The 27,680-nt window shown below is 47.2% G+C and overlaps 1 protein-coding gene and 1 pseudogene across 2 annotated transcripts in view; one reads left to right on the top strand and one right to left on the bottom strand.

The window, feature by feature from the left end:
- The window catches only part of KAZN (kazrin, periplakin interacting protein), a 1,045,723-nt gene that overhangs the window by 982,375 nt on the left and 35,668 nt on the right, over positions 1–27,680 (bottom strand). The gene's annotated exons all lie outside the window — the stretch shown is intronic.
- LOC105870495 (bcl-2-like protein 1 pseudogene) lies at positions 25,368–26,244 on the top strand (annotated as a pseudogene).

Here is a 27,680-nt window from a genome sequence, read left to right as displayed (position 1 = left end):
AGTGACTCAAACACTCAGTGCCTCGACTTCCCCAAATATCAAATGGACATGACAATAATACTTATTTCAGGGGGGTGCTCTGAGAACCTAATGAAAATGGTCCATGCAAAGCGTTTAGCACAAGGTCTGGTCCTAGCAGGTGCCTAGTAAATTCTACCTGTCAGTTTAATCCTCTCCCTTCCTCGCATCGGATCTTCTCCCCAAAACACCAGACTTCCCAGCCCCCATCCCTCTCCTATGCCAACCCTCCTGTGGACTCGCTAGTTTCTCCCCAGTTGGTCTGCCTATTTTATGCCATTCATACTATCCCTTTTATTAACCCCAAGTAGATCTTTAGTAGCTGCTCAAAGTGCCCACAGACGTTAGGCCCACAGCCGGCACCAGAGCCCCGGGCTGACATTGACGTGAGCATCACCAAAGTCATTCTGCCCATGAAGAAGGTGTCGCGATGATGGATGGCTGCAGGCTTCTGAGCTGCAGTGTGCCTCCCGGACAATCCATCTTTCCCTGGAAGCCAGAACACAGCCATGAAGATAAAGAGAGCAAGCACAGTGGGAGTCAACCTCACTCCCCGGTGGATGCGCAGGGTACGGCGGCAGCCTGAATTTTCAACCGGATTAAATCAAGACAAAGGCGTTCAAGACAAAACACGGGCAGGTGCCTCACAGGTGCCGCTCCCGGGTCCAGGGGGCCCAACCCCATGTTAGAATCAAAGAGCCTTGAAGCGGAGCGAGACCTCGGTCACCAGCTGGCTCAGCGCTGGCTTCTAAAATCTGTTTTACAAACCAGAAAGCTAATGTGCAGGGGGAGAAATCTCTCCAATCCGCAGCTAGTTTGGGGGCAGAGCAAGGATCAGAATCTATCCCATTAGAGCTCTTTCTCCAAAATTAGATATCAGGGGGGAAAAAAAGAAAGATTTTCTTAAATGGAGCATTTTTTTACCCCAAGGCATCTACCCATTCAAAAATTAAAGATTATAATATTTTATTAGAGGGTGATGCTTAGCTCACTTTGAAGAATTCTCCTACCTGGAATGTCACCCCTCCCTCAAATATGGCCATGACCTTCACCACCATGCAGAGCCTTGCAGGATGAATATTTTATTCAAAACCACAACACTGTGTTTTCTATTTTTTTTATTAGGCTAGCCACACATAGTACAGACAACGGTGTCCTGGGTATGGTGAGTTTCTAAATTCTGCTTTCAAACTCGTTCCTTCCCGATTTGCAGTTCAGAAAACTAGCGAGAAGCATGGTTCCAAAAGCAATACTGACTCCATGTGACCTTGGGCAAGTCACTTACTCTTTCTAAGCCTCGGTGTCATCAGAACAAAAGGAAAAGAGAAATAGTTCCCAACTTGTCAGGATTCAAGGAGATGCTACACAGAGTGACAGGTATACAGCAAGTTCTCAGACAAAGCTGTTACTATGGTTGCAGTTGTCACCACCATCATCATCGTCGTCGTCATCGTCATAATCCATGACCCAGCAGGACCCAGCAGAAGGAAGTAAGACAATGGGATCATCCTCCACCCATGTTGCTTAACAACATGGGAAAGCCCTTCCAGAAGAATCCCAGATGCTGCACGTTTTTAGAGCCCCAGGTTGCTAGTTTGCGGAAATCTGACCTTCCCCTGAAACCCAAGCGATGAAACTTCTGACCACTCTACAGGAACATGCCCTCTGGTCCCTCAGCTCTGTGGTTAAGAGTTTGGACTCTGATGGAGCCAGGTTGGAATCGCAGCTCTGTCACTGACTTGGCCCTCCTTTCTCTTCTTTGAACACACTGCCAGGCTTGTTCCTACCACAGTGTCTTTGCACAGGCTCTGCCTCAGCCTGGACCGCGACTCTGCCCCCACACCTGCCTCCTTCGTCACTCAGGTCTCAGCCCAAATGTGGCTCTTGTAGAGCAGCCTCTGAGCACCATGAACTAGACTCTAGTCCCTTCCACCCTGCACATCCACTTTTGTCTGTTTTAATCACTGTGCAACCTTGTAAGTATCTGAACATGGGTTTGTTTCTGGTTTCCCCACTAAGATGTAAGCCCCGTGGGGACAGGGACCCTCTCCATCTTGTGTCCATGGTCTTGCCCATGCCTAAAAATGTGCCTGGCTCATAATAGGCCCTCAACGAAGAGCTGCTGAGTGAAAGAATGGAACAGTAAAGTTGGGATTTGGACACAGGTCTGTCTGGTGGTGCAAAGACCAAGATCTCAGCCTACTTCCCCTGGCTCTTTGCCCGGCTGTTTCTTACTCTGCCTTCTGCTGTGACGCACAGAACAAAACACTTCCTTTGTGAAATTCTTCAGGTGTCTGAAAACAGCTCCCAGTCCCCATTTTAAGTCCTCTGTGAAATACCCCATCATGCTCATCCGTGTTTCACACAGAAAGGTTTCAAGGCCTCCTTTAAGGTCCCTGTGTGACCCTCCGATTCCTCAGGGTCCTTCCTCTCCAATTGCCCTAGGACTACATGCACCCCGGGGAAGGCAGCCTGACCTTCCTGTGGGTCTGGTAGCACAGGCACCTTGACATTCTACTTCTATTAACAAGCCCCAAGTCTGCATTATGCTTAATCTTAAAAGGCTTCTGAAAGGGCTTTATGGAGCAGGAAAATTGGGTCACACGCAAAAACAAGAAGGCCACTTGAAGACACTGAAAATATGGCATCTCTTTATCAGCAAAGATGCCATGCTGCAATGACAGAATCCCACATGAAGGTTTTCATGGAAGGTGATAGGGACTTTACTTTTAGCTACTTTAAGCCAAATGCATATTTAAAATGTATATTTTTGCAGGGCTTTTTTCTTTGAGCACAACAGCAATATTAGCCTTTGAAAGGGAGTGAAAAATCACAGATGATGAATGTTTCTTGTCTCCTTAGCTATTCCCCTTGAAGCCCCAACTTGGAAAAATGGCAAATGAGGAGGATGCTATTTTAACTGTCACTTCAATATTAAATGTAATCTGTCACTCAAGCCAGCAGTTCGTCACCTTAAGATACTGATTTGTGCTCGGGAAAATTTACAGTCATTTATTGCAGTCATGCACTGAAGTTCCCAGGAGATTTTTAAACTCTTAAAACAAAGATAAATCTATCTTTTATTTTCAGTGCCTGGTTATTTTTACTCATTAAAAAGAGGGACCTGTAAGTTTCACTTTAATCAGGACCCAATGTCACTCTCCATGTGTGCACACGCCTTTGCACAAAAGGGGCTTGAAATAAGGAAAAAGGCTGGGGGAAAGCAGAAGAAAGTCATCACGTGACTCAGAAACACTAGTGGGGGTTGTTCATCGCTTCATTCTTGTGTTAAACATTGAATTAGAAAATTTCAGGGTGAGAAAGGAAAGTGCCTCTGTGTCACGCAGGCAGGAATGCCAATGAACTAATGGCAAGCACCCATCCTCCCAGCAGGGATGGACGGTGTTCATCGGTGGTCTTGGTCAGCCAGGGCAGAGCCGGACCAGTGTGTCCCTGCCCTGCCCACTGTGGCAGTAACAGCACCATGAGCTCAGAGCACAGGGAAGCACCCAACCCAGTTTGGGGGAGGATTGGTGAAAGCTTCCTGGCAGAAATGACTTACAAGTAGAGACGCAAGCCTAGTAATTTTAAGACTGTATAGAGGCTGGGTCAGATCTAGACTCCTCGAAATGAAAAAAGCAAAGGTAGAGAGGGAACGTTATCAAACCAAATCACTGGTCTTCCCCACCACCCAACACGTGCCCCTCCCAAGTCTCTACCGTCTCAGTCAATGGCCATCCTAGGACCACTCAGGGTGGACACCCTTGTGGTCAGCATCAACTCTTCTCTTGTTCTCACAACCCAACATTCAATCATCAGCAAATCCTGTGAGCGCTGTCCTCAAAATATATCCTGACTCTTGTCCCGTCTCCCTGTGCTGGAGTCCAAGTCATGGCCACACTGGACTGGACTCCCTGCCTCTGTCCTCTAATTCTTATGGTCCATCGTCAACACAGCAGCCAGAGGGGGCTTTGAACTTGTATGTCAGTCAAGGCAATTCTCCATGCAAAGCCTTCTCACAGCTTCCCATTTCTCCCATAAGAAAAGCCAAGCTCCTTTCACTAGTCTGCAAAGTCCCAAGTGATCTCCATATCTCAACCCAGAGCACCTCTCCGCCCGCCCTTCCTACTTCTTCCTCCTTGTTCACTCCCTACCTTGACATTCCTCGATCTCTGCCAGGGTCCTTACACCTGCCATCCCATCTGCCAGGAGCACCTGCTTCCAGGTACTCACACCTCTTTCAGATCTTTGCTCAAATGTCACCTCCACATTGAGGCTTTCCCCAACCACTAAATTTAAAACTGAACCCAAATCCCCACATCCCCATCCCCCTTTGATGCTTTACTTCCGCTCTCAAAGATAAGAATATTCTTTCAACGCAACCACAATAGATTATCTCGCCAGGTGGGAAAATTTTTGTAACTACAGAGAAGTATAAAGAACTATACCAGCCACAGGAAAGGAATGAAGTCCTGACATCTGCAAAAACATTCTGCTAAGTGAAAGGAGCCCATCACACACAGACCACATCACCTCTGATTCCATTTACACGAACTGTCCAGAAGAGGTAAATATATGGCTACAAAAAGCAGATCAGTGGTCACCTAGGGCTTGGAGGGATAGAGAAGTCAAGGGTGGGTGATACCTAAAAGATCACAGGGGTTTATGCGAGGTGATGAAAAGGCTCTAAATTTAACTTTGCTGATGGTTGCACATATCTGTGAATATACCAAACCCCATTGAATTGTACACTTTAAGTGGGCAAATTGTATGGCATATGAATTAAATATCAATAAAGCTGTTTAAAAAAAAGAACAAAAATAAATAAATAAAATAAAGAACTATACCAACCCAGAATTAAAACGTGATTGCTTCATTTCAGCATTTTTTAATAAAATAAAATATTACTGAAGTTGAATTCCCCTGCATATACTCTTAAATTTTGTTACATTAAAAAAACTTATTTAAAATGTTTTAATTGCAGTTTGAATACTAACGTCCTCAACCTTTAAACTCCACCCCCACTCTTCCCTCTAGAACTTCAGCCCTCATTTACATGGATTTACTTTGAGGGGCCTTTTCCAGTCCCAGCCAGCTTGGGGTGACAAGGGTCTCAGAGAACCACTGAGTCAAGGTGTGCAGAGGGGCTGGGGCAGGTCTGGAAGCAGTGAGCACACAGAGCCGTTAACTGCTCTGGACCCTTGAACACCACAGCTTTGAACTGTGCAGGTCGAGTTATAAACAGATCTTCTTCCATCTCTGCCACCCCTGAGACAGCGAGACCAGCCCCTCCTCCTCCTCCTCAGCCTACTCAACATGAAGACAACAGGGATGGAGACCTTTGTGATGATCTACTCCCACTTAATGAATAGTAAATATGTTTTCTCTTCATGATTTTCTCAATAACAGTTTACTCTCAGTAACTAGCTGACTATATTATAAGAATACAGCATATAAATACATATAACATACAACATATGTGTCAATCGACTGTTATTGGTGAGGCTTCTTTCTGGTCAACAGTAGACTTTAGTAGTTAAGTTTTGGGGGAGTCAAAAGTTGCACACAGATTTTTCTATGGGGGGGTGTTGGCACCACCCTGTGTTGTTCAAGGGCCGGCTGTGCCCCCATTCCAGCTGCTGTGTGCACATTGCTCTGAGCCAGACACCCAACCTGTACATCTGGCTAGCCCACCAACCTCATTCGTTAGATTCTAAGTCCTTGAGCACCTACCATGGCTGACCAGTGTTCTAAGCACTAAACTACAGAAATAAAATTGTACAGCTTCAGATGACACTACCAAAAGTAAGAAAAAAAATCTTCTAAGAGAGCCAGATTTCTGGCCTCAACTGGGGAGCTCTGGCAGGTGACCTTGCCGCTGACTCTGAAGCTGGACAGGGTGTCCTCACGCCAGCTGCCCCAAATGGCCCTACCACCCTTCAGGGCTGTGACTTGCTGAGTCACGTCTTCTCAGGGTGACCAGCAACTGTGCATTTAAAGCTGTCAAAATCTAGGCAAGAAGGTAACCCCAGGCTGTGCTTAACCATGACAACCGTCCTCCTCACTCAGGGCGGACCACAGCAAAAACCCAAAGCGCAGCATGCACCACTGGCTCAGCCAGGTGCTGCTGAAAAAGCAGCCCCAAATAAACCCTTCCCCTATCAAGCCAGGTGCAGAGTGTAGCCATCCAGATAGAAAGGTGATCCCAGGAGATATTACCAAGGGATTTCCAATGGGAAAGAGAAATATCAGCACCTTCTCCCTCTGACAGTCCATTCATTTGGGACTCCTGGAGCACCAGGTTAGAGGCCAGGAGGTAAATAAACACAGGCCAGTGCCCAACACACACAAGTTCTTTCTGAATGTCCATAGGAGCCAGAACTTTCCTGGAAGAATATAAGAGGGGAGAAACTGATGGTCCATAAAAGAGACAGAGCCAAGTCTTGGGGCCATGGATTTCCCCCAAAACACAGAAAAGGCAGAGAAAGGCAGGGTGATACTCTAAACCACTCCTTCCCCAGTTCTTCTTTAACATCAGATTCAGACCCTGGCAACTTATTGTACCAGCATATGTGTCAGACCCTTCATGAAGCAGCAAAGGGATACGAGAGATGAAAAAATCCCATTCTCTGATCTCAAATGGCTCATGGCCTGATTGTAGACGCCAACAAAAATGGAAACAATGATACTGCAAGGCAGGACAGAGCGTGAGGAGAGGATTACAAAGTACAAAGATAACAGGATATGATTCCCAGACTTCTGGGTTTCACAGAACAGAAAGATATAAAAGAACTTGGAGGAGATGCTCATGCACTAGAACAGGGGTCAGTAAACTACAGCTAATAGTGAAATCTGGCCCACTGCCTCTTTTTGTAAATAAAGTTTTATAGGCACACAGCCACATTCATTCACTTGCATATTACCTATGGAGGCTTTCATACCACAATGGCAGAGTTGAGGAGTTGTGACAGACACCATCTTGCATGCAAAGCCTAAAATAGTTGCTATCAGGACCTATATAGAGAAAGTTTTCTGACCTCTGCATTAGAAGATTCAATATTGAAAAGATATGTATTCACAAACTGATCATGAATCAATAAAATTCCAATAAAATTACATCTGGGTTTCATTGTGAATATTGATAAACTGAGTATAATAGGTAATGAGGAAACGCAAAGCACCAGAACAATCAAGGCAATCTAACTTTGAGGGACCTTTTCCAATATCAGCCATCCTTGGATAACAAGGACCTCAAGGAATGACAAAGACAAGGCATACAGAGGCTTGGCATGGGTCTGGGACACAGTGAGCATGCAGGACAGTTAGCTACTGCCATTCCAAATGCTACGTTCACATTCCTGTGGACAAGTATACCTGGCCCGCCACCCTCACTTGTTAGATTACAAGCAATGCTGGGGGATTTATACTCTTAAATGGTAAACTTCACATGCCCCAGCCATTAAAACTGTGTGCTGAGTACACGATAGGGAAGTGGATCTGTAGAACAGAACAGAGAGTCCAAGACAGACTACACATAGATGGACACTGGATTCACAACAAAGAGCATTTCAGATCACAGGGGGAAAGGATAATCCTTCTAATAAATATCTCTGCTTTAAACAAGGCCTTAAAAAGCACCTATATGCCCACAACTCCCCCCAAATTTTCATCTCCAGCCCAGTCCTGCCTCCCCACCTTGGCTGGTATTCTAACTATATTCTCACCACCTGCCCTTGAATATCTGATAGTTATCTCAACCCTAACATGTTCTGACCCCATTCTTCTGCCCCAGAGTTGGTCTACCCATAGCTTTCACCATCTCCATGGATGGTAACGCCACCCTTCCAATGATTCAGACCAAAAACCTTGAAGTACCTTCCGATCCCTCTCTCATAGCCCATCCCCAGCGAAATTCTTTTGACCCTACATTCCAAATGCATTTAGAATCCAGCCATTCCCTGTTACTTCTACTGCTACCACTCCGGCTGAAGGCAGACAACGTAATGTAATATGTGTCAGAGGTATGTTACACGCGTGTGTCTGCATACATGCACGCACACACACAGCATCATATTTCACCTAGATTACTCATAACTGGCAACTAACATTCCTGCCCCTATAATCCGTTCCCTACACAGAAGCCAGAGTGATTCTTTAAAAGCTGGAAGTCAGAACCTGTCTCTCCTCTGCTCAAATGCCCAAGTCCTTACAGCCTCTACAAGCCCTTCCACTATCTGTCTGTCTCATCTTCCATGATTCCCAGCCCCCCTTCGCCTCCCTCAAACCAGCAGGAGCCATCCCCCCTGGAGCCTTGGCACTAGCTGTTTCTTCCCTAGATATCTGCACAGCTCGCTCCCTTCCTCTTCCTCACCTTGATCAAATGCCACTTCCCAGCCAGGCCTCCCTGGACCATTTTATTTAATAAAGCAGCCTGCCCCCCACCCCACCCCGCTTCCGCCCTCTACCCATCACGCTCCTGATTTTCCTCCAAGTTTTCCACTTTCTCTTTTTTCCATACCCTCCTAACACACTATATAATTTACTTACTTTGCTTATTTTTTATGATCTATTTCCCCTGCTAGAGTACCAGTTCCAGGAGGACAAGGATCGTAGTCTGTTTATTCACATATTCCAACCAGCCACAGGAGTGCCTGGCACACAGTAGGTGCTCCACAAATATTTTCAAGTGAATATACTTCCGGTGTTGTTTTTGGGATTTCTCTTTTTGTGGCAGCTGGACATTGGGAACCACTGAGAGGTTCCACTCAGTTTGGGGTTCCCAGAAAGGGAGCTCAGAGACTGTCAATATTGTCATCAGTCGCCTGATAGTTACTGAGCGCCTACTCTGCATCACACGCTATCCGGGCACTCAGGATACAGCAGTGAATGTAAAAGGCTGCCCCTGGGAAGCCCACTTTGGAGGGGTAGGAGAGAGAGAACAGCTACACAAACGAGGTCACTTCAAAGAGTGAGGAAATTTGAGACGCATGGATGTGCTAAAACGGAACTGAGGAGAGGTGGTAGCACTTTAGATGGCAGTGAAAGAAGGAAACAGACATGCAGTCAGGGGGAGGGGGACAGAGAACATTCTAGAAGTGATGGAAGGCTTTGGAAAGTCTTTAATCTCCCTTTCTGCTGAGTGGAGAACAGTCTGAAAGTAGGCAAGAGTGAAACAGCTGCTACAAGAGAGGCAGGAGAAGGGTAGAAGAAAGTCACCAGCAATGAGGAGCCGCCCTACTATTAATTCTTTATTCAGTGGAGAATGGTATTTCCCCCCAGCTTTAGTAAGGTATAATTGACAAATAAAAATACGTTTACAGTATACAACGTGATGCTTTGATACACAGGCATGCCTTAGAGATATCGCGGGTCCAGTTTCAGACTACTGCAATAAAGAGAATATTGCAATGAAGTGAATCACATGAATGTTTTGGTTTCCCAGTGCATATAAAAGTTACATCTGCACTATACTGCAGTCTACTAAATGTGCAATATCGTTGTTTCTAAAAAATGTATACACTTTAATTAAAAAAATACTTTATTGCTAAAAAATGCTAACAATCATCTGAGCCTTTATCGCATTATGATCTTTTTTTCCTGGGGGAGGGTCTTGGTCCACAGTGACGGCTGCTGACTGATCAGGGTGGTGGTTGCTGAAGGCTGGGGTGGCTGTGACAATCCTTCACACAACACAACAATCAAGTTCACCACATTGATGGACTCTTCCTTTCTTGCAGGAAAGATTTCTCTGTAGCACATGATGCTGTTTGATAGCATTTTGCCCACAACAGAAGTTCTTTCAAAATTGGAGCCAATCCGCTCAAACCCTGCCACTGCTTTGTCAACTAAGTTTATGTAATATCCTGAATCTTTTCTTGTCATTTCAACAATATTCACAGCATCTTCACCAGGAGTAGATTCCATCTCAAGAAAACACTTTCTTTGCTCATCCATAAGAAGCAACTCCTCATCTGTTCAAGTTTTATCATGAGATTGTAGCAATTCAGTCCCATCTTCAGGCTGCACTTTTAATTCTGGTTCTCTTGCTATTTCTACCACACCTGCAGTTCTTTCCTCCACTAAGTCTTGAATTTCTCAAAGTCTTCCATGAGGGTTGAAATTAACTTCTTCCAAACTCCTGTTAATGTTGATATTTTGACTTCCTCCCTTGAACTGTGAATGTTCTTAATGGCATCTAGAATGGTGAATCATTTCCAAAAGGCTTTCAATTTACTTTGCCCAGATCTACCAAAAGAATCACTATCTATGGCTGCTATATCCTTACAAAATGTGTTGTTTAAATAGTAAGACTTAAAAGTCCAAATTACTTCCTGATCCATGGGCTACACAATGGAGACTGTGTTAGCAGGCACAAAAACAACATTAATTTGCTTGCACATCTCCCTCAGAGCTTTTGGGTGACTAGGTGCATTGTCAATGAGCAGTGATATTTTGAAATGAATATTTTTTACTGAGTAGTAGGTCTCAACTGTGGGCTTAAAATCTTCAGCAAACCATGCTATAAAGAGATATGCTGTCCTCCAGGCTTTGTTGTTCTATTTACAGAGCACAAGCAGAGTAGATTCAGCACAATTCTTATGGGCCCTAGGATTTTTAAAATGGTAAATGAGCATCAATCCCTCTGCTATTTTCCGAGCACCAAGAACACAGAGATTTTGTTCTGTCCACCTCGCTATGTGTAGCACCTGGCATGTAGGAGTGCTGGATGGGTGGGGAAAATGAATGTTAATTAGAGCAGTCTTTGAGCACCTACTATCCACACTAAGCAGTTTAGGGGATACTGAGCAGGCTAAGACACAGCCTCCCTCTCCCAGTGCTTAGCATCCCAGCAGGGGTCTAGGGCACAGACCCACGAGACAGCCAGAGAGCACAATATAAAACATAATCACCACCACCGCCGACACGTGCTGCGTGGCATCCCTTTGTCAAGCAAACACCATTTTTACCCTCATTCTGGGGAAACACCCCTCCCCCATCACATGCAGCTCTTGGGGGACTCTCCAGACAGGGCCTTACTCCCCTATAGAACAGGGGGGCCGTGACCAAAGTGCACCCAAGAGGACCCCCACTCCTGGACATCTACATCTGGCCTGCAGGATACAAGCACCGAATGTACGTGGAGCTGATTGTCCCGCTGGTGAAGTCTCAGAAAACCTGCCTTTTAGATCTCAGTCCCAAGGCCACCCACGCTCCGCCAGCCCCTATCAGTGTTACCTTAATGCCAGTCTTTTCTAAAGCCTGGTTCTTCTCCTCTCCTTGGGTTCTCTGAAGTCTCCCTCATGAATTTTTTCCCCATCACCCTCCTCTTTGTCTCCCCTCTACTCTCTCCTCCCTTTCTCTCTTCCCTCCTCTCTCTGCCCTCCTCTCTCTCCTCCTTTATGTGGCTCACAACCAAAGAATCCTAATCAAAGCAAGGAGTAAGCATGCATGCAGAAGGTGTTCGAGGATAAGGGATAGGGGAGGTGGGGTGCAGGTGAAGCCGGGTCCAGGCTCAGCCCTCTCTCTCTGGTGCTAAGTGCACAGCAAGGCATGTGGCCTCGTGCTCTGCATCCTGTCCACTGCTCCCCCAACTTCATTGAGATTGGCCACCAGATGCAAGACGTTCCGGTTACAGCGGAGGAAGCAGAGGACAGCAGAGGTGCCAGTGTGGGAGGGAGGAAACCCTGGAGCACACAGCCCCAGCTGGGGTGGAGAGGAAGGAGAAGGAGTCACCAGACACTCGCACAGGACTCCCTTCCACCATCCACAAGGGCCACATTATGACTTTCATGGGCCTTGGGGCACTTTTGCCTTTGTGGGTCCTTTCTTCCATAAAATACATTAAAAATTATAGTTTGTGACTATGTTGGTATAAAGACAAATATATTAATGTTACAGACTAAAACATTTTTGTCAACCTCAAAGTGTATTTTTTCCTTTTTTCTTTTTAAAGAAATTTATTTTGTGAATCCCTAAAAGTGTTGGGTCCCAGGCACTGTCATCTACCCAAGGGGTTGCTAGACTTCTTTTTGTTCCACCATAAGAAAACTCTCCTGGCTGGGGACAGATGACTATATATGTATGTGTGTTTGTGTGTGTATATGCACACACATGTATACACATGTATATGAATATGCACATATATATGCTTACATGTATGTATATGTATGTATACATTTACACACGTGTGATTTGTGTTTTCTATTCCTATGTAACAAATCACCACAAAGTTGGCAGCTCAAAGGTGACACCCACCTACTATCTCTGTTCCTGAGGGTCAGAGGTCAAGGTACAGCATCACTGGGTCCCCTGCTCAGGGTCTCATTAGGCTGCAATCAAAGTGATAGCTGGCTGTTCTCATCCAGGGTTCTGAGAAAAACATCTGTTTCAAGCTCATCTGGACTGTTGGCAGGATTTATTTTCTTGTGGTTGTCTGACTGAGGTCCCCGTTTTCCAGCTACCTGCCACTGGGGGTCACTCTCAGCCCCTGGGGCTGCCTGCAGGCCCTTGTCACCAGGCACGCTCACAATGTGGGTGTGTGTTTTGTCAAAGTCAGCAGGAGAAACTCTCCCTAGTCGGCTAACAAGGAGACCTGTAAGATCCTGTGCTTACAGGAGGGACACCCCATCACTTTTGCCGTACAACAGAACCCAGTCAAGGGAATGACATCCCATCAAACTCACGGATTCTACCCAGCAGGGGCTAGGAATGAGAGCCACCTGAGAACCCCGCCTACCACAGGATCTTTAGCAAATATCCATAGCTATATTAGCTTGGTGCTGTGCCAGGTGCTGCACTGTGGCATGCATACAAGTGTCAACCCTTTCAGGTCGACAATAAGATCACGCTGCCCATGTTACATTTGAGGGACCTGATGCTCAGGAAGGTTCAGTGAGCCGCCAGGCCCACAAAGCACCCCTAGTGCAGAGTGTTGTAGCCGAGGTCAGAGGAGGGTGATATTCAGACTTGTAAGTATGAGAGGCTTCCTTGTCATTTTGGCAAAACTAAACCCCACCAGATTGGTACTTAGTACCCTTCCTGCTCATACTGGTATCTGGTTCCCCATCCCCAAAGCAAATGTCACACAAGTGGGAATTCTTTCAACACACCTGTGCTGGCTGTGAAACCTAGTGCATTCTACCTGAAGCCTTAGCCTGCAGCAGAACCACCAGGAGGGTTGATTGAAACTCAGATCACTGGGCCTCATCCCTGGAGTCATTGATTCTACAGGTCCGGGAGGGGCCCAAGAATCTGCATTTCTAACGAGTTCCCAGGGGATGCTGATCCAAAAGATTCCCCCTTTGAGAACCACTGCACTAATGATTTTCAAACCACCTGAAGCAAGAGTTCCTCAGGGCTCCTGTTGAATAAACAGGTCACAGAGAGACCCAATCATCAGAATTTCAGGGTTGAGGGGAGCTGAGGGCATATATTTTAATCAAGCTTCCCAAGTTATTATGAAACACTGAAGTCAGAAAACCATTCCAAAAACAGATCGTCCCCTCCAGGGTTTCTTGTTTGGCCAAAGTGGGCTTGAATTGGAAAAATTTGAGAAATCCTAGCTAAAAGGAGAGCTGAGAGCAGAGCTCAGCTATTATCTTCCCTGAGGCCAGCAGAAAACCAGATTTACAAGTCTGTAAGAATCGCCTTGCTGGGGAAGGAGCCCTTAGGGAAAAGTGTAGCAGCACAATCAACTGCTGACCTTACCGGCCCAGGACTCTCCTATCTCTCCATCTTGCAGGGCAGCCTAGCTCCTCCACAGGCCTGGGAAGCTGGAGATTCCTGTCCAAAGAGACCCAATCCACAGCACAAGCTGCCTGGAAAGATCCACTTTGAGGCCCATCTCCTCCCAGAAGTCTCCTTTCCCTGACCAGACAGAGACCACACAGAACATTGCTTTAGTTTGTACTCAATAGAGTCTCTCCCTCTAATTTTCTAAAATCCTCTAGTTGTTCCTGATGTTTGTCCACCTGAGCTGGCGAGGACGAGGGTCTGCGTCTCTGTGCCACAGAACACCTTGTCTTGCGGGGAAACTAGTAAGTGCCTCTCACTGTGCCACGAGAGCCCTAGGAGAGGTCCTACTGCCCCACCCATGCCACTGCCATGCTCAGCAGGAAGGTAAGGGACAGTCCCAGTCCCATTTAACACATTGACTGCCACTCTAGAAAAAAATTTTTTTTTTTACTTGGGGCCATAGTGTTTTATTACGAAAATAGAATGAAAAACTTTGAAAACAAAATGATCCTTTCTAATTTAATGAAAAACTAACTGTATTGACTGCATTTCATCTACATTCTTAGAATTAATGTGTCAATATTAATTGTAACAATAAGAACATCAACAAGTAAGATTTTCATGAACCAACTGCAGGGTTTTGCCTAGCTTTTGCTTCACGAGGCCCCGGGGCTCAAAACTAGCATGAGTTAAATACAACTCACACAGCAGTTAATGTGTTCAGCCAATCTTCCCAGGGGCCATGGAGGATATAGCTCCTGGTCCCAGCCTAGGCTCTCCTTTGCTTTCTCTGTGATGCACAGCTAGCAGGTATATCTTGGGTGGAGTTATAGAATCCTGCAATAAACAGGATTTCATTTTTATGGAAATGGAAATGCAGTCAACACTTCATCGATTTTATCATCTGATACATTTTTTAAAGGTGAGTCTCATTTCTCCTGAGACAAGAGGTGATCTTGCAGGTGTTAACACAAGCTCTTCCCCTATCTCAGCCTCTTCCTCTAGACTTGAAGAGAAGCTCAGCCTTGGCCCTGGAAGTTGAGTTAATTGGAGCATCTTAGACGGAGCTTGTTTATCTCACCAACTGGCACACAGTTTCTCGTGGCCTTCTATGTGCAGTGTGTGCTCACATACAAATTGGACAAATCACCAACTCAGCAGCCACCAAAAGAGACCCAGTAAACAGAGTGTTAATGTGGAACCACCACAGACTCCTTAGGCACGGGAAGGGAGAACAGAATTCTCTTCCCTGCTGGGAGAACTGAAGCACCACAGTGCTCACCAAGAGCCGCGCTCACTTGCCCCGCACCCTGGGTGGGAGCTGTGCAGAGGAAACCAAGAGCTCCGCTTGGATACCACCTTTGGGCAGTGACAGCTGGTCTTTGTGCTACTCCAAGCGCATGGTCCTCAAATACTTTCCATGCACTTTTATAGAATCCGCATAGTTCCTACCTTATAGAATTGGCCACCCCCATCATACATGAAAAGCTGTGGTTCAGAGAGATTTACAATAATAACAAAGGAGAAAAAATAACTTGTCCAAAGTCACACAATCAATACATAGCTGAGCACAGCCAGGACTCAAATCTGACACCAAACCCACGCCCTTAACTTCCTTCTATGCTCTTGTTGAATCACCTAGAAGGGGACTTTTGGGGGCCCAAACGCAACCCAAGTGCTGGTGGATGATTTTTCTCTTCATCATTTGTGTTTTCCCTTTTTTCAAAGCTGCATCATGTCTTATAAAACTTTTGATTTAAGGACATAAATATATAATATATTAAGTTATATCATAAGGCAAAGGTAATTGGATATATATACACACACAAGTACTTATAGACTCAAAATGCCTCTACCTGGCCTTCTAGGTGGTGTATATTATGCGGTGGCTTTTAAAATGAAATTTTTAAAATGGGAGTATTATAGCCCTGGAGGGAAGTGACGTTTCCCTTTGGCATCAGAAAGCAAGACACACTCATCCCTTCCCAGTCAGCCACGATGGATTATAATCGATTATGGAAAAGCACCTAGAAACTGGGCAGGAGCTAAACCTCTTTTCAGGTACCCAGTCCAAATGTCCATTTTGGGGGCAGCGTCAGGACTCATCCCGATCAGTCTTCTCCACTCAGGAGTGAGGCTGACAACCGCCCTCTGGGTTTGAATGAGGGTTTCTCGAGCCCATATTTGAAGGGGATTCCATGAAACTTAGACAATGGGGTCAGAACTGCCTCTGGTCTCCCTTCTACATTTCCATCCCTCCATTTTCCCCACCTCATTCTCACAGGGTATAATTCATACTGAATCTTTCCATGAGGCTGTCAGGAGTCCTCTGCCCTCATAAATGCTTAATTAGTCCCATTACAGTTTCAAACCAGACTTTAATCATAAGAAGCCAAGAAAGACATTTTATCCTAAAAAAGCCCAAGCACACTGAATATTGATTTGTGCTTCTCTGAAGACAATGTGGGTGTCAGGACAGTGGGCAGCACTGCAGGGTGCAGGAAGTCCATTTGGGGGGAAAAATCCCTGAGATAGAACAGATGCAGACAGATCCCCCCTTATTCACCACCTCAATACCCAAGACTAGACTCACCACACAGGAAAGAGAGAGATCTATACCTCCCTCCTTACCCTCCTGCCCCTGAAAGTAAAACACAGCCTTTTGTAGGTTTAAAATGTTTTTATTGTCAGGCATCCCAGGAGGGAGAGCGACCCAAACAGTCCTATCCCCTAACTGAAACCACCCCAGATGCTGCCTGGACTGTGACCTTGCAGACACATTGTTGTTGTTGTTGCTGCTGCTGCTGCTGTTTAAAAACCAGTGCCATTAGATGTGTCACCAATCCCACAATTCAAGGCTGAATAACAGGATTACCTTGCACTTCCATAAGACATGTTTATACCTAAACGCCACCTAAATGCCCATCTTTCCTTCTGTAAAGAGACCTCATGGGGATAACAAAGCACTTATCTACCTGCATGGAGTCCGTGGACGTCACCTGTCTTCAGGTCACAGGAATAGCCAGGAGAAGAGGTTAAACTCACAGGCTTGACCACCTTTGCAAAAGAAAGCAGCCCACAGAGGTGCCTTTCACTTTCTCTCTTTGGTCTTATAAGACATGTTTATTTTACGTTCACCTCCAGCTCATGGAAGCTCTTAGCAGCTCTGCCATGATGCCATTTGGGGCGATTATGGGTCCTGTAACTGCGGATTTCTGCACACACAACAAATTTTGCGGCTCAGCATCTCAACTCGGGCCTGTTCCACCACTTGAGAAGTTTATGACCCTTGAAAGTGAAGTGCAGGCCCCACAATTCTTTATTCTACCGAGGGACAAGATAATAGCAAAGGGTTCTTCTTGTGCTCTGCTGGGCTCATTTATCAGTGATCAACGCGTTACCAAGAAAAGCTATTAAGTCTCAGCTGTCTGCCTTGTGGGCTCAACAAGGCTCCAGGGTGCTATTCCCAAGGGCCAGTGGCCCCAAAGGAACTTTTGTTTCAATTGGGGACAACCCGGGTGACAACACCTGACAAACGGGATTTTTAATGAACCCTTTAGTACTCAGAGGAATGAGCTATTTCAGCTGGAGTTTTGTTGGCCAAAGAGTTGTCAAGGCTGAAGAACTAAGGTTCAGCCTACAGCCGTAAGCTTTGTGCAAGAAACCGTATACTTCTTTGAAACCCCCCAACTTTCTCATGACCTTTCTCATTATCCCCAAAGGAAGGCAGCTGGCCCTTCATGCTAGAGCAGGCAAGAGAGTATTTCTAAACCACAAGACAACATATTGATGCTGCCTGTTTTTCATGGGCCGGCCAGCTTTCTGAACAACCCCGGTTACAGGCTCCCTGATGGACCTAAAAATAAACCACGTCTCCAATATAGAACAAAGTCCAAGAATTCTGTTTCAAGCAGAAAACCTGACTGCTAAAATGTGGCTGGAACTTTCTTTAAATTATTCAATTTCTGTGGGCCAGTGGAGAGCCAGCATTCTCTGCACCTTGTCTTCTATTCCTTCTGCTTCTAATATTGCTAATCCATGGTGTCAATTTGTGTGCCAGGATGGCTTTCTTCAGACTCCAGTGATTCCCATAGAGACTCAACTCCAAGCTAGGATAAGTACATTCTCTTTTTCTCTATGAACTACAACCACACAACCTTATAACTTCACCCAGCGTGGTGGGCACCAGAAGCATCATTCAAGCCAAAAAATGTTAGAGAAGTTAGTCCAAAACCCATTAAGAAACATCTCACTGGGAGACCGAGCTTTTGCCAGAATCCAGCCAGGAGGTTACCAGACTAACTTGGCCTTGTGTTTCCCAGAAAACACTTTGAAACTGGAAAAGGACAGCAGATGTTTGGTTTGTTTCTGGAAGGGCTGTTGGAAAAGGGAGTAATGTCAGTGGCTCCAGGGACAAGTTACCTTTAGAATCTCCTCCTGGATAAGAGGGCTTGGACCTGCGGGGGAAGGGATGGGATAATGCCAGCCTCAGTCATTCTAAGACACCCTCGCACACACCCCAACATGTACGCCCCCCGAAGGCCTCGCCCTCAATCTTGCCACTCTTTCTGCCAGCCCTGGGCCCAGAGCCCTGACAGGGTCTTCTCTGCCAGCCCCTGCCAGCTAAACACCAAGTTTTGGTCCTAGAGCGAAACTCCTGGCAGAGTTGCTAGAGGCCTTCCCCGGGGCCCACTCAACCCCACAGCGGAAAGACACTAGACTCCGAACACTGGTGTGAGAGACACGAAGTGTGCTTCCATGTTCCTGTGGGACTCTGGGCCTGGAGGGGGTGCCCTGTGGTGCTAGAAGATTCCATTTCATGATGTAGATAAACTTACAGGGTTTTCTCCAGCTGCAAACACACTTTCCATCAAGGTTTTAGCCACTCACTGAGGACAGGGGATACCACATCAAGAGAGGCAGGAACAAAAACCATCCACGTAGATATTTCTTCCCTCTGAGTTAACGGAGCCAAGAAGCCCACCACGACCACTCCGCATATCACCCAAGGACGCTGGTGGTTTCACTTTGCAACAGCCTCCGCATGGCCATTGGTCATTGGTTTCCAAAGAGTCACAAGAAGCACGGCATGGCTGACTGTCCCCAGGAACGAAGCTTTGGTGCAGAGTACCAGTTTCAGGAATGTGTTCTCTCCCCTGAGGCTGTGACACCTCTGGCTGCAGAGGGGGCACACTGGACACTAGTGGCCAGTCTTGGCCCCAGCCCCGCCCTGGTCTCAGCCATGCCCAACTGGCACAGAGTGAGTTCACCAGAGATTCCCGGGTGAATGTCTTGTCCATTATCTGAAGCAAAGGGGATGACAAGGAACAGACGCAAGTCCTGTTACTGGCTGTGAAAATGGAAGATTCCAGGGGCCAGGTAGGAGCAGAAACCAGGGTCAATCACACACGTGGAATTCAAGAGACAAAGTTAGACCAGACAAACAGGAAGTGGTCAGCCAGGGAACCTGGGCCAGCCTGATCTTTGCAGACAGCAGCCTCTGGCCAGCGTGAGCTAAGCCCAGCCTTTCTGACCACCCCCCCAGGCTTTGCAAGTATTGCTCTCTCACCAGCCAGTGGAGTCATCCTCCTGCCCTGGGAAAAGCAGCCCACTCCAGGTGGTCACACATTTCTCTCTCCACTCTCCAGCCTTGAGAGTCTTCGATATATTTCTTTTTTTTTTCAAGGAGTCAATATGATGGATGGGGTTGGGGGGAGGGCAAAAGGCTACAAAACATTTAGAAATATAATGAGCATCCTTAGGAATACAAAACTGAACTCTGAAAGTAAAGGAAATCTACTGTGGAAGGCCGAAAAATGGTCCCCAAAAGATATCCACGTCCTGGTCCCTGGAACTTGTAAATGTTACATTATTTGGAGAAAGGGTCTCTGCAGATGTGGTTAAGGATCTAGTGACAGAGCGATTATCGTCCTGGACTGTCTGGGTGGGTTCTAAACGCCATTCCAGGTGTCTTTATGGAGGACACAGAGGGAAATCACACATGGAAGAGAAGGAGCGATGGGACCACGGAAGCCAGAGTGGAGCCTCTGAGGGGAGGCAGCCCCTTGAGGCCCTGGTTCCAGTCCAGCGATACCAACTTTGGACTTCTGGCTCCAGAACGGTGAGAGATTAGATTTCTGCTGTTTTAAGCCACCGAGGTTGTGATAATTTTTTATATAACAGCCACAGAAAACTAATGCATCCATAAAGTGCACTAATGAAAAAAAATGCAAAATTGAAAACCAGAGTGATAGTGCACACTAAAACTTTGCTGTTCAGAGGCATTTGCTGATCTTATAAAACAGAGGCTAGAGTTTTACGGCCACAGGAGATAGATAACAAGGACTCAGGTTACGCTGTGACAGAGGAGTTAGAATGGCACTTTCACATGCACACGCTCCACGCCAGATGTCTCAGAGGACCGCCATCAGCAGGGACAGGTGGGACTTGGGGACAGGTGCTGCACACAGGCAAGGGAGAGGAGGGCGTCTGTCCGTCCCAATCTGAGTCCTGGATTAGGAGGCTGGGGAGTGAGCTCCCTTAATAACTCATTACCTCAAGCCTGCCCTCCAATGAATTGGGGTTCAGATTTATATTATTAATACCTGGGAGCGTATGGAAATCCCCAGCCCTATGGTAATGATACCTCACAGATAAAACCCCATGAGCTCGAAATGCAAACTGACAAAGCACATGAGGTAAGAAGCTGTCTTGGACATGAGTCAACAGAAAAACAGAACAATTGTACTCAGGAGTGCCAGAAATGGATTATAAAATTCCTTTATCAGATAAGTATGACTTTAAATGACTAAATAAGTATTTAGTCATTATATTAGAAAGATAAGATCATGAGCAAGAGAGATAAGAGATTACTTTTTAAAAAAATACCTGGAAGATTTGAAAATTACTCAATTAGAACTCCTAGGGGTTAAAAAAAAAAAAAAAAAGACATTAATGGATCACCTAAGTTCAGCTGAAGACGAGACACAGCAAGAAAGAAAAATAATGAGCCAGAAGATAGTTTCTAAAGTCATTTTCCTGAATGCAGCAGAGAAACAAAGACGAAAAATATGAAAAAGAGTTCAGATTGAGAAATCCAGTGCAGGGCATGAGGGAATTGCTAAAGCTGGTGATAGAACAAACAGAAAAAGAATCATTGTTCAAAGAAATAAGTGGTTGGACATTTTTCAGAGCTGAGACACAAATCTGCAGATCTGAGAAGCACAAACCCCAAAGAGAATAAATAAAATCAGATCCACTCCTAGACACATTGTAGTGAAACTACAGAGCTTCCAGGACAGAGGTTTTAAGAGAAAATCCATAGAAAAGGCAGATCACCCACAGAGGAATGACCCCAAGATCAACAGAGGCCAAAAGCAACAATGGAAGCCACAAGACAGAGGAACATCACACCCTCCATGCTGAGAGGAAATAGCTCAGCTCAGAAATCTATATCCAGCTGGTCTCACTCAACAACAGTGGCCAAAATATAACTAAAACTTTTGGAGATCCAGCCAGGGTGTCTTTGTTGTGTCTGGTCCTGGCCTCCACTGTGGATCGGTCCCAACCGTCTATGATCATCTCACCTGTGACTGGCCTGGTCCCTAGAATCCAAACTTTTCCAACCCGGGCGATCTCCCTCCAATAGTGTCTGCTTAACAGGTGTGGCCTGCTAGGGGTGGGGAGGAGGTGTGAGGGGCTCTCTTCCTGAGATACCATTCCCTTTCACCTGTCTGGGCGCTGGCCATTTCCTCTGTGCTGATGAAGGTGCCTGCTGGCCTCCCACCTCCCACCCCCCACCACCCAGGGCAAGCCCACTGGCTTCCCCATCCTCCACTCCCCTGGCCAATCCTACCTCTAGTCCCCTACGCAGCCCTTGGGACGACTGCCTTGTGTGAAGGGCTGATCTGGTCGTAGACCCTGCCTCCGTCTCCAAACAGATCTGTGTTCCCCCAACGACTTTCTCCCAGGGGTGGCCACGTCTCTCTTCTGACAAAGGGCCAGGAGCTCTCCCCTCTTCCTGGAGTCCTGTTGTCTCCAGTGCTCCGCATCTGCAGTTACCAGAGACTTGGAGGGACCCACCACGTCCATTCCTGTTGAAATTCACCTCTCACCAGGAACCAAGGCCAAGACTCTGGTCTTTCAAGTACCTAGGAGCCCTTCCTTCTCAGAGCAGCTCAAAATCCCTCCAAATCTCTCCCGAGCCTGGCTGTCAGCCCCCTGCTCAGCTCAGCTCAGCTCAGCTCCCCTCTAGGGCCCTGGGACAGCAGAGATAAAAACACTCTCCTTTCTTCTTTTCCTTACTCCTGGTTCCCCAGCCAGTACTTTCGTTAAGTGACCTGACCTGTCCTCGCTATAGGTGACTGGTAATGACTTCGAGGAGATTGAAAAGAAGATGTCACGTTTCAGAAAGTCCTGAAATGCAGGCAGGAGCCCAGTCTGACCCCTTGGCTGCCACCGTGGCTCTGTCCTTGTCCTTGGGTGGGAGCCCGCTGGACTGACCCTCCCTTTGGTGTCGAGGTTGAGTCCCCCTCCCGGCCACCTTGGCACTAGACCCCACAGGTTAAAACAAAAGGCAAATGCAGGAGCTAGAGAGGATAGTTGATATAAAGGACGGACATAAAAGCCCAGACTCCACGTCTGTTTCATCCAGCCTATTCCTTACTTAGAAAGACAGATGAGATCCGAATCGGTCACAGGAACTAGTATCCAAAAAAGATAGATAGATGGAAAGATGTGGTCTAAGACCATAAAATAAATGGGTCATTCATCAAGGTCTGAATGTCACCACTCGGAGAGGTGGGGGGTGGAGATGGGGAGGTGGGGATCCCAGTAAGTACACACTAGAATATTATTTTTACATTTTCACAGTGTTTTACAGCAAGATTTTTACAATCTTCCCTACTCCAAATATCACCTGTCAGTGTTCACCTTCCAATAATCCGCATTGCTCAGAGTTTCTCGCTGACCAACGTGGAAACCCTCCTCACCTCCTTCCTGCCTGGTGACGACCACCCAGGCCAGAGTTTTGCTCACTCTCCAGCCACATCACAGGGACCGTGCCGGAGACTTTGCAAAACCCATAGCCACTCCTATTTCATTTGGGAGGAAGGAGGGAAGCTTGTCTGGTTACGAGCTTTGCCCCTAGTGTATTAATTAATGCATAAAAACTTGGACATATTTGGAGGGTACATGTGATATTTTGATATAGTCATATGATTATAATGATCAAATCAGGGTAACTGGGACATCCATCACCTTAAACATTTTTCTTTGTGCTGGGAACATTCGAATTCTTCTCTTTGAGCTATTTTGAAGTATACAATAGATCACTGTTAACTACAATCAACCTACTGAACTATCAAACACTGGGTCTTACTCCTTCTACCTAACTGTATTTCACCCATTCCTCAACCCCTCTTCATCCCACCTCTCTCCCCTGCCCCTGGAAACTACCACGGTTTGGGGACACAAATGAGGAGAATCAGTTTTCATGAGTTTTTAGAAGCTGGTTGAGACACAGACATCAGACCCAATGAAAACAGCCAGTATGAAGTTAAAGTGATCAACTAAACACGTCCAAGAATGAGACCAACTCTGAAGGCTGCGTACATGCCGCCTACCCCTGGGGAACAGAGCACCTTCGGGCCCCCACTCCTTCCTTATTGGGCTTTTGGCATCAGGGAAGCTTCAAGCGGGAAACCCAATGGTCATTCGACCCCAGCACTTTCTGAAGAGAGAGCCAGGGGTAAAATGGGACTGCCAACTTACTCTCCCACCAACAGGCCATTTTCCTTCCTTCTCAGCAACGCCCCCGTCATCTCACCAAATCCGGAGCTGTTCCCCACGCCCTTCGCTGCTGCCGCTGACGGCAGAGAGCCAGTCGTGTTGCTGACCACCCTGGGGCTGCTTGGGGACTTGTGTATTAATGGTTCAGTGAAGACCTTCTTCCTTTCCTGGACTGAGCCAAAAAACTGGAACGCCTCGGAGCCTCGGGACTATTTGTTTTTGCTTCTATCCCCCAACCCCTGCCACGTCTTCAGGTCCCCGTGAGGGAGACGAGGAGAATGCAGCAGCAGCTCAAGCAGCAGCTCCATCACAGCCCCACCGCCGCCTCCGCCACGCAGACGACACACAAGGAACAAGGCGAGGATTCCGAGAAGCTGACCTGGCAGCTGGACAGACACACGTGTTCACATGTGACAGAACTCAGACGTGTGCAGAGTGGTGGACTACCTCACACACAAGCGTGAAACAAGAGTGAACAGTAGGACTGTCGCTGAGGCAACTGGCACAGGACACCTGCTAACCAGGACAGAACACTGACACCAGAGACTGTAACCTGGTGGCCCCCAGGCAGGACACAGCTGTCCAGAGTCTTACCCTCTAGAATTTTATTTATTTTATTTTATTTTTACTTCAGAATATTACATTTGGCAATATGTATCCGAAAATCGGGAGGTTTCATAAGAAAATCGGTACCCCAGGTTTCTCTTGGAAAATAAGACCTAGCAACATCAGCGACCCTGCCAGTACTGTTACTGAACAACAGGCTTGCTTCTCGACACACGGAAGCCACTATCATGGCACCAGCTTGTGAGAAAAGAAAAAGCTACATTGTGAGTCGATTGGTAAGGAGACAAAAGGCTATGCTTGAGTCTGTCTCCCGGATCTGGGCGTGGGTCGATCTTTTATGGCATTGCTGACCAGCTCCAGGTGATGCCAGTGCCACTAGCCTGCCAGGCTGATGGTGTTAACAATTAGCAGGTTAAAGCTTTTCCCCACTGCACACGCCCAGGCTGCATGACTTGCAATTTTGGCTCTGCGCCGTCTGCAACAACTTAAGCAATGGTTAATTGGTTTGAGCTGGTCCTGTGGTTACGACACCACTGAGAAGCGGCACCCAGCTCACCTGGCTGACCCCTCTGGTCCTTGTTTCAGACCAAATATCTGCCTCTTCCTGTGACTGTCCTTTTAACCTTAAATTACTTCCTCCGGGATCGGATGCTCCACATTTTGTTTAAGTAATATTTAAACTGTATTTATTCAGCTGCCCCGTATTAAGGGTAACCATACTATTTAACATGCAAACAATGACATGCTTGAGAATGAATGTCGATACTGTTAATTATACCAGGAAGAGAGAGACAAACCCCAGGCAAATTGGGTCCAATGCGGACCCTTCTTTAAACATTCTTTTGTGATCGGTGGATGGAAATTTTCATGACCCTGTTGATTCTTGGTCATGGGAATCAAGGAAAGAAAAAATGTTGAGTTTTTGTTTTTTTTTTTTTTAACGGCAATGATTAGCCAAGGAAAACAAGTAGCAATTCTGTAAAGAATTTCTGGTCAGAAAGACATGACGACAAGAAATGTTTTAATTCCTAATGTTGCTAAACTTTGTCTCACTAAACAAGATACAGCAATTGCACTAATGACAAATAGTGACAGCAAATGTTTCTACATAATGCATTCCGTGCCAGGCACAGTGATAAACACTTTATATAGAGCCTGCCGGGTCGCAAGATCCCTACCGCTGGAGTTGCTTTATTTGCCAGGCGCCGCGAGGCCGGCTGAGTTACTGGCATCCCGTCCACCACCTCTCTCCTGACCTATGCTACAAAAGATCTTCCGGGGGCTGCACCTGCCTGCTGTCGCCTGAGACGGATTTGAACAATCTTATCTTGGCTTTGGACCTTAGAAGAGAATCACTAAGTGAGTAAGCAGGCATTTTGGACAATTGACTGGTTGAGCCCATCCCTGTTAGAAAAATGTCTCAGAGCAACCGGGAGCTGGTGGTTGACTTTCTCTCCTACAAGCTTTTCCAGAAAGGATACAGCTTGAATCAGTTTAGCGATGTGGAAGAGAACAAGACTGAGGCCCCAGAAGGGACTGAGTCGGAGATGGAGACCCCCAGGGCCATTAATGGCAACCCATCCTTGCACATGGAGGACAGCCCTGCGGCGAATGGAGCCACTGGCCACAGCAGCAGTTTGGATGCCCGGGAGGAGGTCCCCATGGCAGCAGTGAAGCATGCACTGAGGGAGACAGGTGAGGAGTTTGAACTGCGGTACCGGCGGACATTCAGTGACCTGACATCCCAGCTCCAGATCACCCCAGAGACAGCATATGAGAGCTTTGAACAGGTAGTGGACGCACTCTTCCGGGATGGGGTAAACTGGGGTCGCATTGTGGCCTTTTTCGCCTTCGGCGGGGCCCTGTGCGTGGAAAGCATAGACAAGGAAATGCAAGTGTTGGTGAGCCGGATCATAACTTGGATGGTCACTTATCTGAATGACCGCCTAGAGCCTTGGATCCAGGAGAACGGCGGCTGGGACACTTTTGTGGAACTCTACGGGAACAATGCAGCAGCCAAGAGCCGGAAAGGCCAGGAACACTTCTACCGCTGGTTCCTGATGGGTATGACTGTAGCTGGTGTGGTTCTGCTGGGCTTGCTCTTCAATAGGAAATGACCAGACACTGACCATCCACTCACCCTCCCATCCCTTGCCCTGCCCCCACCACATCACTCCGTCCAGCCGCACTGCCACCAGGAGAACTACTACATGCAGCCCATGCCCGCCCACCCACCCATCACTGGCTTGGGCCTACACCTGGTCCCCTGCAACTAGTTTTCTAGAATTTACCACGCTTCGGTGAGAGCCACCTTCCCCCCCAAACACACACACATCTCAGTTCTCTCAGCCTTGAAATCCACAAAGTCCCCAAAATCTGCCCCATGGAGGCTGGCAGATACTGGAGGGCTTGTGGCTGGGGGCAGGATGGCCTTGCCTGATTGGTGGAACCCTTACCACTTAGCCTCCCAGAAGTGTTTTTCTGCCAGGGAGCTGGCGAGTTTTAGGAACCTCTTCCTGAGAAAGAGACTAGATTGCCTTTGTTTCAATGTCTATGGCCTCAGAATTGATCATTCCCCATCCCTACCCCTGACCTAGAATCCTCTTCGTTCCATCCCCATCCCCAAGAGCCACTTAGGAGACATTTGGACTACAGATTCAGGCTGCTTGGAATAAAGAAGCAAGGACCAGGACCCCGCACCTCTGGTCTGGCCAAAGTCCCTACCCCTTTCTGAATGTCCTCCAGAGGCCTCTGGCTAGAGGCCAGCCCCATTCCACGCCAAAGCTAGAGTGGTCCTTGCATTTTCGCACCACCGTAGTCCCTTCCCTTCCCCTGGTTCCCATGCCCAAGACAGATGGTGCCCCAGAGCTGTTGATGGCCTCAACTGCCTCACTTCCTGCAAGATCGGCTGGTGTGTGGCATCTTTGCCTTGAGCTGTTGCCCATGGAGTCCAGAGGTTCTGGGGCCTCAGCCCAGAGGTGAAGAGGAGCTATAGATTTCTATAGGGACAGCTGTGGGTACCCTCAGGTCTTGGGGCAGGAAGGATAGAAAGAAAAGCCTGGTTCACAGGGTGGGAGTGGGGCAGACTGCAGGGGCCAGTCCTGCCTGACCAGGCAGATTTGTACCCCACCCCCATCTAGCCTGATCCCTTCAGCCCTCTCTCCTCTGCTGCACCCTTAGCCAGTCTCATCCCTGGGCATCTGGGCCTAGCCCCAGTCACCCTGGGCTCTCTGACACAGATATGTGAGACTAGTTTTTCTTCCTTGTGAAGATGATATACTATTTTTGTTAAGTATGTCTGTATTTATGTGTGAGGAACCGCTGGCTTGCTGTGTGCACACATGAGGAGAGCTGGTGCCAGAGACTGGACAGCCTGCTGCTCCCTGCCCTGGTCAGGGGAAACCTGCCCTGGTGGGGGTTGGGGTGGGGGGTAGAAACCGGCCAGGGGTCCTGGCTCCTGAGGGGCACGTGCCCCCCCCCCCCCACTTGTTCCAGCTCTTTGGAATAGTCTGGGTGAAGGTGAAAGTGCAATTCACTAATAAATTGTTGACTCAGGGAAAAAAATTAAAAAA

The sequence above is a fragment of the Microcebus murinus genome, chromosome 2 (genome assembly GCF_040939455.1).
Source record: "Microcebus murinus isolate Inina chromosome 2, M.murinus_Inina_mat1.0, whole genome shotgun sequence".
NCBI lineage: Eukaryota > Metazoa > Chordata > Mammalia > Primates > Cheirogaleidae > Microcebus > Microcebus murinus.
Note: the sequence above shows the minus strand (reverse complement) of the source record. Positions and strands in the feature narration are given on the sequence as shown.